Below are 19,274 nucleotides of genomic sequence, written 5' to 3' on the forward strand. Positions count from 1 at the left end.
TTAAGGGATGGAAATGACATCAGTATTTGATATCTGAATAAGCGAGAACTTCAAAAGTACAGACAATGAGAGTTCTGGGGGCAGTGTGAGGTAAATGCAAACAAATGACAGACCCATGTGCTCTATCTGTGTGCATGGACACTTTAATGATGAACAGGTGATAAGGGTGTTGTGCATTTGCATGGATTTCAGATCTGTAATGAGTGCACAGATCATTGCAGCTCAATGGATACACTCGCACGCACACAGAAAGATCCCTTAATTCCTCACCAACTCCAGCTTGATTTATTCTCTTTCTCGTATCTGCCAAGCGTATCAAATCTAGTGTTGCTCTCGTAACTTCTTATTTTCACTTCTTTGAACTCTTTTGGTGCTTTGGGGGTAAATGCACCTCAGAAAAAGCAGAGGACGATTACGTCCTTCTTTCAAACACACACTGTAAGTGAAAGTGACCTATTTTTCAGTTATGGTGACCCATACCCGAAATGTGACCTCTGCATTTAACCTATCCAGTGAGTAGTGAACACACGTACAGCAAGTTGTGAACACACGTACACCCGGAGCAGTGGGCAGCTATCACTGCAGCACTGGAGCAAGTAGGGGTAAGGTGCCTTGCTCAAGGGCACCTCAGTCGTTACCCGCCGGCCCTGAGAATCCAACCGGCAACCTTCTGGTCACAAGTCCGACTCTCTAACCATTAGGTCACGACTGCCCCAAGTATGTTATGTCGCAATGATGACACGAATCACCCGATCAAATTTACACATTATGATTTGACATGACGTGAGCGATGCAATCATGTGACGTGTCAAAAGACAATAGGCTTGTTGGACTTCATGCGGCGCAGCAAAAATTGGTTGCCGCCTGACAAGAGCAATGCATTCTGGTTAGGAAATTTGTCCGGCTTTGATCGCCGCTGCAGCTGCCGTACGATCACATGTGCTGTAAAAGTACCGCGACAGCAAAACGAGACCACCCGCTTAGGTTCGACGCTGCAGTTGTTCAAAGTCGACTCCTTGCAGACGACACACTTTATTCTTATTGGCCAAACTGTGTATGTGTACATATGACGTGTTTTGCGTGTTTATTGTGTACCATTCAGTTACGCGAACTCACACTAATGTATGTTTTATATCACCTTTGATGTTCATTGTACTTATACTAGTGCAAAAACATAGGAATTTCTATCATATCCACATGATTAGTGATAAAGATGGCAAAATCCTGTGGTCGGCCTACACTATGGGAAGCACGAAGTTCGGACCTAGTGGCTGTTTTTTACGCCCCCCCAGCCACAGTGTTGTACAATAACAAAAGCTTTCAATCATTGTAAAACCTGTTAAACAGGTTAAAATCTTTTGTAGGTTTTCAAGATGTGTATTGATGTATATGAATTAAAAGTTTAATGACACTTGTAAGCATTTTACTTTACATTAAATAATGATATGTTAATTAGGTATCATTAGGTAATGTTTAATAAGTTTATTAGTAAATATTAACAAACACATTATCTTACATTTCTAGCTATTTGAATATATAGTAACTAATGATCTGTTAAGCATTATATAATGTTTGTTAATGATTTATTGATTAAAGTTATTATAAAGTATTAGTAAATAACGGCACAATAATGAAGTACAAACCCATACGACAGGAGTTACAATGACTAACTCCTATTGTGTGAGGAACAGTCACATTAGAATAACCAGCCTGATCTCATTGTTTATATGTAGGTTTTTGTACGTTAAGTTTACAAGCAGAAAATGTAAATTTTTGTAAGTTTTTATTGATGCTGAAACGTTAAATATGGACGTATTACAACGTATAAAACGTAAAACTGCTACGTATTTTTAGCTAAAAAACTAAAAATATCTACAAAGCTTCATCAAGAGTATCTCATCAAGATATTTGTATCAGTGCGTTTCAATACTTGTATGGATAAGCGATGTATATTTTTAGACCCCTTAACCTACCCCTTTACCTAAACCCTAAACCTACCAATTTAATAGCGAATAGGCCCTATAACAAGATATAAAATGTAATAGACCGAAATATGCAGGAAAATGGCCATTTTAGTAACAACATACAATTAAAAGATATTTACCATAACTATTTCTTTAAAATATGTACAGTATAAAGAAAAACATGACAAAGATAAGTGCAATCACAATAATTTATTCATTTTCAAAAATACCAATAGTAGTCCAAATGACGATGCGTTGCAGTCGCAGTCCTCTCTAGTGGAATACAACCGTTTTGTGTGAGGAAACGAGCAGAATTTAAGTTGTTAATCACAACGCTACGAAGACTCAAAAGGTACACATTAACTCCAGTTAGACCTTTTCTAGGCGTGTTTCCCGAACTACACCTTAGGAGGTCACTTTCTTAAGACCCACGTTACCAGGTTTGAGGTAGCGGCGTTCTTTATAAAATAAGCACTTTAGAAATAGTTGAAGTTGCATTTATTAGGACTCTTAGGATAAAAAAAATGCAAACTAAATCCAACCATGGATAATATTTATTTGTGAAATTACATTTACATTACATTCATTCATTTGGCAGACGCTTCAAAGCGACTTACAAGTAGGAGAGCATATAAACATTTTGTCAACACGCTGAGTGTGAATTGAGTGTGCGAACCCGCAATCTCATGACCAAACGAATCAACCCGCTACATAACTGGCAGTATGTTCATTTAAATCAAAGGTTCTCAAAATTTGGGTCATAAGGAGGGTCACTCAAAGCCACTTGCTGTTGCAGGGCATTAAACATGTTTATTCCACCAACTAACAATTAGACACGTTTATTGTGCTTGGAGACTGGATGCGCAAATGCTGCATTTACAGCGGGAGGCATGTCGATTATGGCCGCGTTAATTAAAACACTAAAATATAATCAACAATATTAATCACACTTACAATATCAAGGGGAATAATATGAACAAGTATGCCTTTATTGTGCAGCCCTACAAAAGGTATTTTGATATTGCAATTAAACTTATTCATTCATGACAAGAAAAATAAAAAGTACTAAAAGGGAGTAAATGTGTGTTTTTCCCTATTTTCTATTTAAAAGGTGTTCCATGAGATAAACTACCTTTAATTATACCTGTGTTTGGGAACCCCTAATTTATATTATCATAATATGTGTTGCTTAAGGGGCTGTGTCCACCGAGGCGCATTTACGCGGCTGAAAACTGCAGGAGCTCGGCTGAAAACGCCCGCTGCAGGCGCAGAGCGCTCGGTCGAACGCCGGCGCTGAGCGTGAAAAAAACGCATAGCACCAGTGCAGAGCGAGGAAAAAAAACGTCAGCTGTTGGCTTTTTTTAAAAGCGCGGCATTTCCATAGGAAACAATTTAAAAAACACGCCAGCCGCAGGCGTAAACGCCTCAGTGGACACAGCCTCTTAGTGTCTTTATTTACTCAACAAAAGCGCAGAACGCGGAACATACAGTATAATCAACAGCTATAGCAGGAAAAAAACACCAAGACCTGAATTTAGCAGTTGCTCCATTGAGTTTGTCTTGACAAAGTTAGACCAACAAGACCCGAAAGCTGCTGAATTTGCTGCCATGGCAGGTTAACTTTTATTTTCTATAATTGCAGCATAAATTGTAGCCAGGTTTTCATGGATTAAATGCAGATACATTAAATTGCTCCGCGGATGGCGCCGTCTTTGATTTAGCAAAAATATTCGCTGCAGTTTGACTAAACTTCCTACCACAATCAATGGGCCTCATTCGATTTTTTGTGTAAATCGTTCGTAAATTCGTTTTGACGTAAATTTTCGTATTCATGAAAATGTTCGTATTTTCAAAATGTTAGTTGGTATGAAAGAAATGTACACCTGCTCCATACCACGTGTAAATAGTGCTTAAAACCGCACGTAACGTTCTGTATTATTTTAGACAAACTGATGACACTGCATTTTGATGCACTATGTATCATAATAATATTTTAAGCATTCTTTTGCCCTGTCTTTAATCATTTTTTACATTTTAACTTTGGGTAAAACGCAGAGCTGCTCAAACGGTTTGCAATTGCATTTGAATTATGTCACAATTTTGACACGAACAAATAGAAAACGCATTTGCAAATGCAGTTTGCAATTCCTTTTTAATATAGTCCGCAGTATCATTCCATACTGCTCATCACTGTCCTTTTTTACACAGCCGTCAAATCACAGTGGAGAAGATTCAATTCAATTTTATTTATATAGCGCTTTTCACAATGTGCATTGTTCCAAAGCAACTTTACAGGAGCAAATAAGAAAAACACAGAAAGGTAAAACACAGCACAGTGCATGGTGTGTTTATAGACCAAGCAAGATCATTATAATAAATAATATCTAATAAATAAATGAATAAATAAATGCAGTCTCCCGGTGAGCAAGCCAACACTGCACTGCTGTGGCGAGGAACCCAAGCTCCAATGATGAATAAATGGAGAAAAAAAAACCTCAGGAGAAACCAGGCTCAGCCTGGAGGGCCAGATCTCCTCTGACGTGTCATAGCTGCACTCAGTGACCCCTACCAAAGCCACTGAGCAACGTCCACAAAGAACGGGGAGAGCCCACGAGCCGCGACCCAGGAAGCCCCACCTGCCGAAACCATGCAGGTCCAACCCGGTCCCATTCCGCGATCAACAACAGACAACAGAGGAACAACCAGGGAAAATTAGTAATGGCATAATTAACTTTATTCCTCTGTTGTCCGACATCGACCACAAAACAAGACCATCCAGACCAGACCCACACAGTCCCAACAAATGAAACGCCCTGAACCACAACCAACAAGCCCCCCCACTCCCTACAAACACCCACCCAGCAACCTCCAATCAAAGTCACTGAGTGCAGCTATAACTTCAAACTGCTGTCATGTGATGTTAGTTTAGCATTAAATACCAAGTATTGTAAATTTAGCATTAATGTGACAAGTAGTCTGTCTTTGCTCTCGGTTGGGGATGGAATTGTCTGAGCTGGGCCGGTCAGATTGTCGCCTTTTTCTTGGGTGGTGATGGAATTGCCTTGGATGGAGCTGGGATGGTCAGTCAGTCCGTAGGCTCTCGCAGGAGGATGGCACGGGATTTTACGATGTAGCTGCCGGAATCTCTAGTTGGGGATGGGCATATGACGTTCATCTGGGCCTGGCGGAATCTCTCCCTACCTCGGGATGGGCATCCCGAGGCAAGGGCAGAAAGAGAATAATTAGCGTAGCTGCTGTTCATTAGCTATGTATTAGTGAATGCTTGGCTGAAAAGATGTGTCTTTAATTTAGATTTAAATTGGGAGAGTGTGTCTGACCCTCGAATAGTATCGGGGAGGCTATTCCAGAGTTTAGGTGTTTCGTATGAGAAAGCTCTACCCCCTTTGGTGGATTTAGTTATTCTAGGTGTTATCAAAAGTCTGGAGTTTTGAGATCTTAGAGAGCGTGATGGGTTGTAGTGTGGTAGAAGCTCTGTTATGTAGGTAGGGGCTAAACCGTTTAAGGCTTTATTAGTAATTAAAAGAACTTTAAAGTCAATACGATACTTAATGGGTAACCAGTGAAGGGTTGATAACATTGGGGTTATGTGATCGTATTTTCTGGACCTGGTTACAACTCTGGCAGCTGCATTCTGAACTAACTGTAGTTTTTTTATTGATGATGCAGGACAACCACTAAGTAGTGCATAACAGTAGTCAAGTCTTGAGGTCACAAATGCATGAATAAGCTTCTCTGCGTCAGCCACACATAAAATATTTCGCAATTTGGCAACATTTCTAAGGTGGAAGAAGGCTGTTTTTGTGACATTTGAGATGTGATTTTTAAATGACAGGTTGCTGTCTAATATAACGCCGAGGTCTTTAACTGTATTTGTTGGAGTAACAGTGCAGCCTTCAATTTGCAGGTTATAATCCGAAATATTCTGCTCACGTGTTTTTGGTCCGATAAGTAATATTTCTGTTTTAATAGAATTTAAAAGAAGGAAATTACAAGTCATCCAATGCTTTATATCGTCGATGCACTCTGCCAATTTGGATAGTTGGAAGGAATCATCTGGTCTTGATGAGATATATAGCTGAGTATCATCTGCATAACAGTGGAAGCTAATTCCATGTTTTCTAATAATGTTTCCAAGGGGCAGCATGTATATGGAGAATAGCAAGGGTCCTAAAACCGATCCCTGAGGTAATCCTCAAAGAGAAGAGGCGGGACAAACACTACATTGACCAACTTCATACACAACAGTCGAGAAGTTAATATTAATGGTTACTGCATTTCCATATTAAGCAATATTCATTCAAATAAAATAATAGTAACAAGTAGGATAACTGTTGCGGATATTCTAAATCACAGCAACCAACACATCGCCAGAATAACGCGCAGTGCCTCCAAAGCGTTCTCAGGCGCCACCAGCTGGTCGTTTTCAGAAGAGCACCAGGTATTATTATTTTAGCTGGCTAAAACGCTTTGGTGGACACAGTTTAATTGATTATTTTTTTGGTAAACATATAGCCTATTAGTATCTAATGCATTTATGCAATATAATGTAGCCAAACCAGAGAATGAAGTCCAGAGGATTCCAGCATTCCGAGATACGTATTTTGCGTAGCAGTAATTCATAGGCGGGGATTATGCTAATTGTGAATGAGCGTGCATGCCGCCCTGTTCACGAATGATTGGAATTCATTAACATACACACATTTTACTACAAAATCTGACATTTACGAAGTATTTGTGAATCCGGAGGAAAGTTTTACGGGAAGGTCTGTATTACGCACAAATTATTCGGAATTTACTCATATATTTACGAATGTTTCATGAATGAGGCCCATTCTCTTTAAATATAGGCTACTCTAAATTCTTTCGTTTGCCAGCTGATGCACCTTAAGATAAAAAGCTAACAACAATCAGTGTGACTATGTTATTTGCATGAAAACACTGGTGTATTTAATTTTCGAATTTTATTTGTATAACTCTAATGTAAAGAAGATTTTTTTCACAACGGCCACTAGCGGGGTGAACTCTTAACAGTGATAAGGTATAGCTAAGAGCGCTTCTTATATATAAGAACGAAGTATACTTAACTAAGAACGTTTTGGGAAACACATATTAACAATAAGGTACAGCTTAAGGTATAACTTAAGAACGACATAGCGAGAGTGATGGAAAGAGTACTTGAAACTTAAGTACAAGTACTGTTACAGTGCTGAAATTGTACTCAATTACAAGTAAAAGTACTGGTGTTAAAAAAGTAATTGAGTAAAAATAAAAACTACTCCAAGTACTAGTTACTTGTTACTTTTTAGGCGGTGTTATTTAATGAATTAAGAATTATTAATAATCAAATTTGGAGCTTTATATAGAAAATAGCTACTTTTAACAAAACACATCTTTAGCTTACTGATAAAGCATATAACTGGATACAACTCGGACAAAATAACCATTCAATGTGTTGTTCTGTCTGTCTGTCTGTCTGTCTGTCTGTCTGTCTGTCTGTCTGTCTGTCATGAACTCAGTTTTCCAGTTAAAACCATTTATGCACTTCCAACACTGTTCAATCATGTGTAGTAGGCCCCACAATGCAGAGATGAATAAATAAGAGCCCCAAATACTGCAAGCAAAAAATGCAAAACATTTGTAACCTAAATTGCATTGGATTAGCAGTAACAGTCTTATCTGTAGAGGAGCTGGCTGATCAATTACTCAACCTCAAACCATCCAAGATGTATGTGACATGATTTTTACCTGGAGTTGTAGGCCATGGTTTTTCATAAAATGTCCACAGGTTCATGTCTTTAAAAGTTCAAAATACAGATAGTGGCAACATAAAAGTAATCACTGCGGCTTCTTTCGATGTATTAATGCAGCTGTAGCTCAGTGGTAAGAGCATGGCGTTAACAACGCCAAGGTCGTGGGTTCGAACCCAGGGGAGTGCACATACTTGGAATCAAAGGATAATGCTATGTAAGTCGCTTTGGATAAAAGCGTCTCGTAAATTTAAATTAATAACGTCTTATTTAAGCGAATCGATCGAACTGTGCAAGAAATTGAACTTTATTTACAACATTAAAACTGGTAATGCACAGTTTGCGAAACTGCTTCGCATGCGTGCCAATCGCATATGTTCCCACTTATAAGGGCAGAGCACTTGAGGTAGAGACTTTGGAGAGAAATGGACAATTTTATCTCATGATAAAGCCGTTTGGATTAAACTTGGTGAACGGAGTGATACAGGAACTCAATATTTGAATTCTATATCTCGGACGAGCCTCCGTATTGTGTCCCTTTCCCGCAGTGACTTTCAAGTGCGCAAAACCGCCGTTTGATACGCGCCCTGCCTGCCGCACGCCTTCGTCCTCCTCCATGATTAAACTAAATTGGCGGCAGATGTCTTGAAATCTGTGTGAAGCAAGTTTTCCATGCGCGATTTGAGTGGACGGGGTCACGTGGCGGGACTGATTATTCCCCTTAGCCAATCACATGAAAATTAAACATATAAAGTAGCGACGACAATGTGAGGAAAAATAGCGCAGTAAAAGTACCGATACAGCACTAAAAATGTACTCAAGTAAAAGTACATTGTTTTTAAACTACTTAAAGTACATTTCCAGAAAAAAACTACTCAGTTACAGTAATTTGAGTATGTGTAATTCGTTACTTTACACCACTGCATAGCGATAAAAAGGTTTCGGGAAATGCGGCCCAGACTATTATTCTGACCCGCTCCGTGAAAGCGCGCCTGTCGCAATCTGTGACGAAGCAGGCGAGAGCCAATGAGTGTTCGACTTTCCTGCCGTAAAACCTGTCGTTAAGCTTCATGATGGCGCAATTTTTTTATTTTGTAACGATCGTGTTTGCTGCTAACAGCTGCTGCTCAGGATGGGGATGATGATTGCCAAATAAAGGCTTGGATTCGGTTCTGTTCTTTGCAGTCGAATGGATTACATCTGACGAATAAGATTGATTCCTTTTGTAAATACTTTGCTGTTTTTTGTTGTATTTGATGGTTCGACTGTCACTCACAGCATGTTGGAGAAAACACCTTTGTGTCCCATGGCAAACAAAGCAAGTATTTCATGATAAGTATTGGTTAAACGATTGCAGAGATGTTATTCATTTTAAGAGTATAAAGTCTTGATTCTTCTAAACGAGTTGGCAGCAGAAATCACACAGAACCGAAATCATTTCATAATAAGTAAGCGAGTAAACTTTAATAAATTCAATTTAAAACATAATGCCATTGATACAATACAAATACAATACAATACAATATAATAAAATAAATGTTAATGTTAATGCCTCGATTATAATAAGCATAAGGATTCATTTGTAAGTCTGTAAAGTTGTTCATATGTAAATAATTAACATTTTATGTGTCGTCAATACGTCAGTATTGTGCATTTAGAAACTGTAAATACGTAAGTATTTTGCGTTTTAGTGTTTGTGCAAACGTAAGTGTATATACTTTTTGTAGAAAATGTAGCAATTGTAGCACGAATTCTCATGAGATCACGTTGAAATAACAGTCCAAGGTCTACCACTAAAACTGATATCACACTGCTCATCCAGGTACTGCAAGTCATCCTGACAGAAACTTCTTATGTTGAATGTATCACTCCACTGTCTCTGTTCTCATGTCAGGTTTGAATTTGTTACAAGGGTCGGTAACAAAAATGAGTTGGCAAGATAAAAAATGTAAAAATCCTTTAAAAACTTGTTTTAAAAGCATGCATTAGATATTTTAAAATGTACTTGGTGTATTTTTGTTGATTTTGTGTAATTGCAAATAACATATGTACCAAAGTTAAGACTGAAGGTACCTGAAAATGTCAAATGGTCTAACAGGCAAACAATGAGAAATATTATACATTTTATCAACTTAGATGGAAAGTAAACATACTCATAAAAATAAATAATTTATGTTTAAATATCACACGAAAATATATTTTATTCGAGTTATCTCTAAACTTACATGCACTGCTTTTTTGCAATGCTAATATAAAATCGTATTATATTGTATTGTCATTGTGTTGAATGTCTGTACTAGAAGCTTCCAACACCAAAGAAAATTCCTTGTGTGTGCAAGCACACTTGGCAATAAAGCTCTTCTGATTCTGATTCTGATTCTGATAGTATATTCATATTATTGGGGCATTCTTCAGCATATGCCCCAATAATATGAATATACTATATTAGTATTAATATATTATATACTAAATATTAATTTACTAAACAAGATATTTCTCTTTTATTCCACGTTAATTTTCCTGTGTATAAATATATTTTAATGAAAAATGCTGGTTACGCCACTTGACACAAACCATTTAAATCTCTTGACCATGTTGCTTCTACAGCCAAAGGTCTTTGTCAACAAGTTCAGCTAGAGTGGTTTCTTTTTTTTCAATGCTGAATAAACATCTGATAATAAGAAATCATCGTCTTGTAGTGTAATTTGTAAAAACAAAAACAACTTTATTTTCATGATTTCCTGACTTCTGCTGATCTCCAATCCGTGAGAGCATCCGGTGCATGCATGCAGTCTTGTATCGTGTTAATTATAAATATCTAAAATTTAATGAATTGTATTTTACAGATGTAGAAATATATAACATTAAAAATACTTGACAATGGTTCCAAATAGTAGTTTAGTTTATATGTTGTATTACATCTTTAATTAGGGATATTTGACTAAATGGCCCTTAACAGAAAGGTTGTTGATACAAGTCCAATGGTGTAACCGATAACACTATTTGACATTTCAATTTAAAATCTAACATACGTGACCCTGGATCACAAAACCAGTCTTAAGTAGCACAGAAACATTTTTAGTAAAAGCACAAAATACATTGTATGGGTCAAAATTATCTATTTTTCTTTTATGCCAAAAATCATTAGGATTTTAAGTAAAGATCGTGTTCCATGAAGATATTTAGCAAATTTCCTACCATAAATATATCAAAACTTTATTTTTGTGAGTGGATGGCCTGCTACAGTGCCTCCGATTAACAACTTCGAAGGCGATTTTCTCAATATTTTTATTTTTTTGCACCCTCAGATTCCAGAGTTTTAAACTGTCGTATCTCACTGATATTGTCCTATCCTAACAACCCATACATCAATAGAAAGCTTAATTATTCAGCTTTCAGGTGATGTAAAAATCTCAATTTTGAAAAATTGACCCATAAGACTGGTTTTGTTGTCCAGGGTCACATATGTCTTGACATACGTAAATGGACACCTTTGTAAACAGGTATGGCCTTGATGGGAATATTTCAAATTAAATGTTTAAAGTTTATACTCATGTTTATAACAATGATGAAATATCAATGTATTCCGGGGTCATGCCATTTAACATATGCATACCAAAGAAAACCTGACCATCCGCTAAAAATGTCAAATCATCTCACATTTTAAAGAGAAATACTTACCTTTGCATACAGCAGTTTGTGTCACCAGAGGTTCTTTTCTGTGATTGTATTTCCTGTCACGTCTTCTTGCATAATATTAACTAAATTGCTCCTTGAATGGTGACTTGACTCACATGATTCCCCAATTATTATAATATTCAGTACAATGGTGTTCCATTTACTTTTAAAAGGGGCTAATGTAAGATTATGTCAAGCTAGCTGATATGGTGTTTTATTCAGAATTTCACCTTTTTTAAACAAGATTAATTATTTGGTATTAAGTTTTTACGGTTACACCACATTGACATTTCTGCAATCATTCCCCAGATTTTCTCTAAAAATGAATTAAAACCAGAATTTCGGTCCTGGTCCTTAGAAAAGAGAATGTATGCAAGTAATTTGGGAATTTATGTAGAAATTTTAATCCTTTTAAATGTAATTAAACCACAGGCACACAAAAAACTGAGCTTCACGTCATTTACCCACAAATGGCTACTGAAAGATTTTTAATATATATTTTGTATACAATAATTGAATTATATGGCTAGTATTTTGCAACGGCTGGATGTACATTACCCCTTACTTTTACCCTACCTGGGCCCATATGTATAAAACTTCTCAAGAATAGTTTGACTAAAGAGTATATAATAACTTTCATTAGTAAAAATAAGGACCTGTCTAAGAGTAGAAAACTTTAATAAAGAAGCTAAAAGCAACTTTCAGTAAAGTCGTATTCCTAAGCACTGACTGAAGTGCCAATTAAATGTTGAAAACTAAACACTACAATAACGCCAACCACAAATGGCTGTCATTTAGTTATGTTTGCAGAAAAGTGTACAGTTATTCAACTTTATTTTTAACTAGTTTCTGGTCAGGCAAATGTTAATAGGTTTTAGAATAAAGTTATATTTTTATGCACATGACAGAGTTAACATTTTATCAAGTTAAGCTTTTAATATGTTGACATAATAATATATATTTCTAAGGGAAAAATGTTTATTAACTTTTTAAAGTAAATTCTACCCCAGTTTTTTTTCCATTGTACATAAACCCTTTAACTTAATGTTTCAAACAGACAGGCAAAAGTTACAGATTGCAGCTTTAAATAGATTAGATTGCAAATTTTAAAATTCCCTTTGCATTACGTACAAAAATATAAAAAAATAAGTACATTTATTTCATACAGTTTTGCACAATTGCAATTTAATTTTAACACTGTAATAAATAAGCTGCTACATCACATCATTCTATATTGCACTCAGCTGATATCTAAAAAAAGAGTGATATTGCAAACCCCCCAACAAAGCCGGCCCTCCCTATAAGCCAGGGGTCACTAACTAGCGGACTCCGGTCCGGATGCGGACCGCGAGATGCATCCGTCCGGACCTCAAAGCCTTTTGACATAATAAATAAATGAACGCCTAACATTATTTTATAATGCAATCAAATTTATACCAGGCACATCAAGGTCCGCTCAGTAGCAGTTTGGGTCCTACGGCGCCACGGACAGTTAACATATGCGCACTGTTGCCACGTTCAGACGTCGACGTCTCGACGAGAGAAGAGAGCCGGGACAGACTCGCTGCACAGCGCGTAGACAGATGTAACTGTCAGTGACTGAAAAACAATGTCCTTTTCAAAAGTTAGAAAAGTTGACGCTGAAAACCATGTTTTCCGAGATGAATGGGTCGAGAGATTTGCATTTATTCTTCCTGCATCGAGATGCACGAGACCGGTTTGTCTCATTTGCTCGGAGTCTGTCGCGGTTGTCAAAAGTGGAAACTTTAAACGGCATTATGAAATTAGACAGAGACACTTTGAAGAAACTTACAAGCAGCAGTAAGTTTAGATGAGCTCAAAGCCCAGTAGTAGCGATCTACACGGGTCCTCCCTCACTCACTTACCGCCCAACAACGAGCGAATGTTCGGCTAAGAATACAGTGGATCTTAGGAAAACATAACAAGCCCTTTACTGATGGTAAAATAGTATAAAAGAGTGCATGGAGACTGCGTGTGAAACACTTTTAGAAGGAAAATAAAGACATGAACTAAAAGAAAATATTAAACTAACCCCCCTTTCAGCTGCAACAGCCACAAGAAGAGCTGAAATGTTATCAGATGATGATCAGTCGCAACTTGAACAAATAGCAACATCATCTCAGTTCAGCAGAAAACAACACTTTAGTTTTCTTTTAAAGTTGATAATGTTGAAATGAATGTATGTTCAATGCAGGTGTAGAGATTATGGCATTTTGCACATTTTCCTTCATTATATTGTTGTCAGACATTGTTATGCCTTTGTATAGATATGAAAAGACATGTTTATTTCTTTGGTCTGCCAAAAACCATCAATTCATGATTTTAGGTATTTAATTGTCCGTACCTCGACTGGCAAGGAGGGTTTGTTTACTGGACCTCAAGCAATTTTAGTTGAAGACTCCTGCTATACTAAGTGGTTGCTTAGGGCCTAGCCGCCACTAGGGGGCCCCCAAGAGCACTTGAAATTACAGGTTTTTTGCGATATATTGATAACACATATTCATTTTCTCAGGTAGGGCTGTATCCACTATTTTTTCTGTGTTGTGTGTCAAAATTACACTAAATACACTAAATAAAAAAAGATTAAATCATCCTAAAGGGCTGTGTGGCTTTAAAAGGGGGTTTATAGGTTGTGGTTAAAATAAAATAAAAAAGAATTTTAAAATGAAATCTTTGCAAATATTTAAATGCATTAAACAATAAATTCCACAACCATTGTATTGTCTGTGCTCAAAATTTAAAGGGGACAGTTCACCTAAAATTGGCAGTAATGAAATTATCAAATGTTTTGACAATCACAATACACGTAATGCAAGGTTTATGTGTTCTTGTTTTTATGGCATTCCTACATCCCAAACACATCTACAACTAATAGAATTGGGTGTGTTAGGTTTAAAGTGTGCGTGCAAATAATCAAACATTGATAATAGTTGACTGTATTGGGGCACAGGGGGACCCCCAAATAAAATTCTGCTTAGGGCCCCGTAAAGGCTTGGGCCGGCCCTGCCCCCCTAAAATGGATTTAAAAAGAATAGATCGATGATCAAGCCTGTATAAAAACGTGAAGTGTGTGTTCTCTGCCTCTCCAACTCTCCAGCACTGTTAATCACGTCATTCTTAGAACATTTGTACACTTTATGGGCAAGTTATTTATTGCATAAAATGGTCATTTTCATTTCTGCACTTACACTAACTGGTGAGTTTGTTTCTCTTTCGAGCACATCTTAATCAACTATTTGTGATATTAGTGTCACATATACAGTAACTGGTACAAGTAACAATCACAGATTATGTCAAATAGTCTGCTCCATACTCCAGTATTGATGGGATATTAGAGTAGGATGTATGCCTGTGATGGCATCCTCTCATCTCATAAATCAAGCGCTCTGTCCAGTGCTATCATTATAGGTGGCACATCTGTTATGTGTCTGCAATGAAGAGCAGAGCAGCATTTGATCATCTCAGCTTGAACCCCGGAGGAGCTCATTAAATCCCCCACCCAACCCCCACCACACCATACATCACTTTCACACACAGACAGCCAGAGAGAAGTGTTCAGAAGAGGATCATTAGAGAATGACTGGAAATTAACAAATCCACACATACACACCAGCCAGTGGGGTTGTTTTTAGAAAGCTAGAGATTATTAGGGACAACGATTAGGTAAATTCAGAAAGAATAGAATTGAAGTGTGAATTCACTAGTGAACGAGAAACAATGGCTCACTTCTTACAGCTTCTGCAAGGATTTTATATGTAAACTATATTCTGCTGTATCTGTTATCAAATACTCGAGAATCCAAAAACAATGATTTTGATTAAAATAACAGAAAGAAAAAGGCACATTACGGTCTTGGGTAAAAAACAACATTTTGTTTGTGGTCATTGGCGTTTCTGTGACTAATGGAGGTTCAGTAATAGGTGTTCTCTCATTCGTTTGAATGTGCCCGCACACGCACACATAACTAATCCTGCAAAGCGAGTTAAACTGGAAGCACTTGACCATGAGGGTTTGAGAATGACACTAAACCACATCACTATTCTTTGCACGTTAACTAGGAAGTATGTATTTCAAACATTTCTTAAAAACAAATTACTTAATTTGTCAGTGTGTTGTGCTGCCAGAAATAAAGACGGATGTACTACAGAAAAAAAAATCCAAAAATGAGTACATGAATGACAATGTTAATGAAGTAAACTGCATATGCGCTTAGCCAAATTTCCCACAAAAGGGTTCTGTGTGGAGTTGGCCATTGAAACACAAGCAGTTCTTGCGCTATGCCAAGTGCTGTGAAATAATGGAGCCGTTTAAAGGCTCTGCTCGTTCACAGGCTCCCTGAGCTGGGAAACTGTTAGTGCAACGTTCAGGAGGGGCTTTTCATTGTTTTCTCATCTATCTTTTTTCTCCGCCTTTCAAAAGCAGGGCTCACAAACAGGCAGTGAACGGAATTGTTTTGTGTTCCGCTGGCCGCGGCCGGGGGTAAACACAACGCGCCTCTGTGTTCCTCTAGCGGCTATGGCCGGGCCATTTTGAGAAGGGGGAGAGAGAGAGAGAGATTGAGGCCCTCCGGAAGCCAATGGAGATGCTCATAGGGTGCCATTGTGAGAGACGGCATTGTGCGTGCTGCTGAGATTCTCATGCATGTCTGTTAAGAGCGAGCGAGGGTGATAAAGCTTTCTCGGGCGAAGTGAGTAACAACTATCCGCTCCCACACTTTTCCTTATTTACATACTCAAGAGTGAAATTAATGCCCCGCAATATCCGGCAGTGCACCTTAAAGGTCCATTAATGACTTGAGGAGAAACGGAGGGTATGGGAAGAGATGGCTCATGAATCTGAGGGTTTGGGAGCGGCACTTGAGACCCTGCCAACAAGCGTTGAGTAGAGGATGCTCCCTTGAAAACTAAACTTGAAGACTAAAACAGGTCAATTGTTCGCCTCAGAAGAACAGAGATGGGTCCTTGCCTTTGTGTTTGTGTTAAATGATGTTCGTTTTAAATGATTTGTTCGTTTCGGCTGATCACCAAATGAAATATAGTACTGTAACGGCGAAATCTCAGTCAATTCTGTGTGTTTGTGATGCAATGCAACACAACACCCCACTGCTTTTCTCCAAAGCAACATTTTAACAAGATTGATTCCGATATTCACAATTGCCTGTCCTTCTCATCAATAGAAGATTAATGAGTCAAACAAGCTGCTATATTAATGGCTACATTGAATGCATACCACGTTTGGATTTAGAAAAGCCGAATACACAAAACACTACAGTGGATCCCCTTTTCATGGTCACTTTCAAAATATGTCATTGTTTAAATTACATGACTCCAAATGTGTCCATGTTCATTTATAAATTTAGGTTTACAAAAACGGACTGAATTTTGTCTAAATATGTATGAGGATATTGGACAGGGAATCCAGTCATGAGACTCTGTCCTGGTGCACCTGCTCAGAATGATGGAACGGTTTTGACACCTCACATAACGATATATCTGACAAAACAGCAAGACACCATCTCTACCAATTCTAACAACCAAATTCATTTACAGCCCACACAGACCATGAACAAGATGGGATGGGGGAGGTGAAAGACGCAGAAAGAAGTGATGAAGAGGGCAAAGAGAAAGGAGTTGGATGACGTTTTGGCAGCACATGCATGTTCCCAGGAGGATTATTCAAGCCTGAAAAGCACACATATACATTTGATGGTTTTCACGTGTTTTTCTAACACTGTTTAAAGACTCTCTTTCTCTCTATTTGTTCACACTTCTTCAGCGTCTTGCTTTTCACATTCAGTCTTAATTCTTGCTCTTCGGTTGCCTGTAGGCAGAGGAATGTTCATCCCAGGATATGTGTTCAGAATGCATGTGAGCAGCTTTCAATGCCCACAGTATTCAAAACAAAAGCTTCTCTACCTCCATTCAATTCTCCTTCAATCGCTCATACGTAATGGCCTTGATCTTGATTGATTTAATAGGCAATATAAGAACCTGAATATATCCCCCACATTTAAAACAAATCAACTCTAATTCATCTTTACAGCTGGTTAAATGAACTCTGTGTGGATGAATTCACACCATTCTATGTTTCCCTGGTGACACTTTACATTGATCCTGACCTAGGACAACCAATCCCCAGGCTTCACTTCACCCCCACCACACCTGCTCATCCCAGCTAACCTTTGACCTTAAGCGGTGATATTAAACAAGAGGGGAGGGGCTCACTGCTAGTTTCTTTTTCATCTCACTCCGAATGCTTCAGCACCTAGTGAATTTTACAGGTTTGAATAAAATATAATTTCAATCTTTGGAGTCATTACTCGGCTTACATCGTGATGGCTTGCACTGAACATTGTTTAACGCTTACAGAATAAAATAAGCTCATTTACATTACTCCCACTTTCTTTTTTCTCATAGCAGTCTCCTAGTCAAAAGGAGTGTTGCAGGATTGAAAAACGTTTATTTTACCATTCAAAAGGCCAAATGATATGAATATCACTCTTTGAAACCAATCCCAATAGGATAAAATACAATTTGTAAAGAATACATGTTGTCCCCATTTCTTTTTTTCACAATGTTTGGATTAGTTCCCAACTCTGTCCTCAGTGTGTCTTTCTTTTCATACATTTCTTTCAGGTTCATTCTGATCTAAAAAACGAAACAAATTATACAATCCTAGAGAGAGAGAGAGAGAGAGAGAGAGAGAGAAACGGTCATGCCACTTCTTGTCGCTTTCTTGTGCTCATCTTTCACAATCAGCTTAAAGCATAAGAATTACGCAGACAAAAAAAATAGGCACACCTTGTGTATCTGGTAACGTGAATAAATTCAAGTTTAAGTAATTACAACAGATCAAAATATAAACAAAGGCTTCAACAAGTACTGAGTTAAACTGTTTTTGTTTTTTCATCAACAAAAATCCAGACACGTAATCCAGACACATTACTACTGTGATAAAGAAAGAAAGAAGACATGCATCATGAACCAGTTATTTACAGCACATCTGAAAGATCACATCAGTAAATCTTAATTCACAGATCATTTCTGAGAATGGAAAACATGTTATTATAGAGCTATAGCTGTGAAAACAGAAATGCAAAACGAACCTATGCAGCTCTCACCTTTACTGTCCACCTGGAAGATTCACAATGCTGCTCTTTTCTTTACTCTTTGCTCCGTTTCTTTCATGCGCTTTGGTGAGATGATGAGATGCGATGCGATGCGATGCGTTAGGAGCATGCAGGAGAATAGATGTGCATCCAGTCTTCAGTTTGGATAATCCGCTGCTCTGAGCACATCTACAATCACACTGGAGAAAGACTACCTTATTGAGAGCACACAGGCTGTGTTTACGTTGCTTTTGCTCCGCCTCACAACCCCCAGTCCCCCCAGAGTCCCCCTGCTATCTTACCACTTACAGTATTTCCACCTGGCTCAATGCTTTAGAAGAACCATAAATGTACAACCCATATAGTTTTACAGACACCCCGCTCTGTTTGAATTTTACTCCTTAATGCCCTCCGATACCAGTTTAACATCCATTTGCATGTTAAGATGCAGTTTAATAAACAAACACCCTGATGAATATGGTGCAATACAAATACATAATATCAAATATTTTGCCCTTATACATACAACAAAACACAGTTACACTGTGGAGAAAGAAGCATGATATTACATGCACAGAATTGTGCAATCCACTTAGGATTTCTCAAAAATGCTACGATTACACGTGGAACAATTCCAGTTCAATTTAAAATGTTAAAACATTTCCATTTATAATTTCAAAAAAATGTATGTGTAGCATTTAATCATGCTGTAAAAATATATGTCAAATTCTTTAA

The 19,274-nt window shown here is 37.7% G+C and overlaps 1 protein-coding gene across 3 annotated transcripts in view; it reads right to left on the minus strand.

Moving 5' to 3' along the window:
• Positions 1-18,791, minus strand: part of slc1a2b (solute carrier family 1 member 2b) — a 51,610-nt gene extending 32,819 nt beyond the window's left edge. Inside the window, exon 1 of one of the 3 annotated variants that reach the window (XM_057328446.1) lies at positions 18,537-18,791. The gene's annotated coding sequence lies outside the window, so the exon portion shown is untranslated. The remainder of the gene's footprint in view (positions 1-18,536) is intronic. The other 2 variants (XM_057328445.1, XM_057328448.1) reach the window with 2 other exon arrangements.
• Positions 18,792-19,274: the final 483 nt, after the last annotated feature.

Source organism: Triplophysa rosa, unplaced genomic scaffold (genome assembly GCF_024868665.1).
Source record: "Triplophysa rosa unplaced genomic scaffold, Trosa_1v2 scaffold47_ERROPOS3222836, whole genome shotgun sequence".
Classification (NCBI taxonomy): Eukaryota; Metazoa; Chordata; class Actinopteri; order Cypriniformes; family Nemacheilidae; genus Triplophysa; species Triplophysa rosa.